The following is a 2,327-nucleotide window of genomic DNA, read 5'->3' as shown; positions in this document are numbered from 1 at the left end:
GAAGTCCCTGGAGTCCGATCCATCACATTTAAGACAGTTAGTTTGGACAACGAGAGTACACAACATTCCATAAATGTTATCCTCTTATCCTACAGTTTTCAAGAGTAAGGGGGAAACTCTCTCATTAGCATAGCTTTAATATTTGTCAAAATAGAAAACTATGAAATAGGACACAACAAAAGATCCAGATTAGCTTGGGAACGGACGCACAAAACAAACAGATGTCTGGAAAGTCACGTTTGCCTGTTTACAAAAAAAACTGCGTAACATACTAGTAACGTACATACAGATACATACCGTACGACCAGGATTTTAAAAGTACCAAAAATAATTTCAGTAAATTGACATAGTAATGACGAAAAATATGTTGTTTATGCTTAGAAAAATATTATCGAAAATGCACACTAGTCGCCAGGACTAATCTGATAAAAAATTTTCAGAAATAAACTTCAACAGGAAACGGACATAAAATCTACTGTAGAGGAAACAAACATCGTACACGCATATTGTACTAATTTTTTCAGTCACTTGACTGTCTGTATGCACCCGAACCGAGTTCAGGCCTACAAAACGATCAAAAACTGTCCTGTATGGACATGCTCGGCACGGCGAACGAACACCACTGAATAGGCGTACATCTTTCTCGTCCGTAAAGGTGTGCAAACCGAACTGTACAGAAAACGTAAAAATCAAACTGTACGGAAAACTGAACGTCATGCCGCGGCCTTCCATCAAAGGTACAGTACCGCAAGGCTGGCTGTTATTTTTTGGAATAACTATCACGTCCCAGGTACTGTCTTCAATCTAAAAGCTACATCAAGGCTAGTCAACAATCTGCCAGCCAACAACAAGCCAGCCCAAAATTCCAGCAACAATCAAGATAAGATACGATCGTGTTGGACTGCAGATTTCACTAATTACTTCACTGTGTGTGCGGCGGCGAAATTAGCGATATTTTTTCAAACAGAACAAATTCTTCAATCTAATGGCCACGACTAGGGGAATAGAAATTGCGGGAGTGGGTGGTGGATCGGGGTACACTAATAGTATTGGCGGATGGCGGGAAAGGAGATCTTGGAAGGGAGGAGGCAGGCAGGGACAATAGAAGAGTAGTTGGGAAACAATATTGTTCGAAAACGACAGATTGTTCCAAAAAGTTCCTTGGATTTATAGGGATAGGATGGTATTCCCTCATTTCCCCATCGAGGTTAGAGTGGGACCGGAGGTTCCGTTTAATAATAACCCCAACTTTTTATAATTTTCAATCATTTTTTATACTGGTGGAGTGTAAATGTAGGTAACCATTGCTCGAACCGGAAGATTGTTCCTGAAAATCCCTTAATCATCCCCCCCCCCAGTAGGAGTGGACCGGAGTTCGGTTTAATAGCCCCACCTTTTTATAATTTTACTCATTTTCATACTATTGGGATGTAATTCAAGGTAACGAATTATCGAAAAATTCAATTCAAATTGTTCCTTAATAGGGCCTTGGTAGCCAGCTATAATCAGTGACCTCCTACCCCATCGAAGTTAAAATGGGACCGGGGTTCCCGTTTAATAGCCCCATTAGAAAAAATCCATCAAATTTCAGAAGGGAGGAACTTTTAGGTTGGAGGGGTGTAAATTAATTTAGACAGTTGTTACTCGAAAACGGCAGATTGTTCCTGGAAAACACTTGGTGGGTGTAAAATAGGGCAACTTGTGTAGCGCCCTCAATTGGGTATGGAAAGTTCGAAGTAGTAGATCGCCTAGTAACCAGATCACAATGCGTAAATTGAAGTAAGTTAAAGTCATCATAATCAGATATGTAGAGATAATTTCATTGTTATATTATGATTCTTTGATTCAGTGTTATATGCTTTGGAGTTTGCAATGACCTAGTTAGAGTTAAGCTTTGGCTTAAGCCGTTAATTATCATGTTAAAGTTAAGACCTATTACCGTAAGTAATGCTATGCATAAACGTGAATAGACAGGGGAGACGCAAGTGCTGGTAGAGAGTTGACCTTTGACCTTTATAGGCCTAGGATGGCCCTACGAATATTTCATGTGTTTCATAGATTTATCGATGTGGGCTTTGTTAATTATTATCTTGTTATATGTTTAACTACAGAATAAACCCATTGTGAGATGGATGAAACTGAACATAAAACCGACTACGTTTCATGGTCCCTCGAGCCGGATGTCGCTACAGTAATGGATCCGAACCAATTTCCTACTCTAGTTAGCCCAAGTCTAGGCTTAACTACAACCTGGCCTAGTGGCCTAGCTCCAGGATCTATTTTAGTGACCTCGCCTACAAATGTAGGCTCCACCACCGAACCAGTTA

This window comes from Anneissia japonica, unplaced genomic scaffold, assembly GCF_011630105.1.
Source record: "Anneissia japonica isolate Jap-2015-1 unplaced genomic scaffold, ASM1163010v1 scaffold1693_len225059_cov107, whole genome shotgun sequence".
Classification (NCBI taxonomy): domain Eukaryota; kingdom Metazoa; phylum Echinodermata; class Crinoidea; order Comatulida; family Comatulidae; genus Anneissia; species Anneissia japonica.
This window is presented reverse-complemented; position numbering follows the sequence as displayed.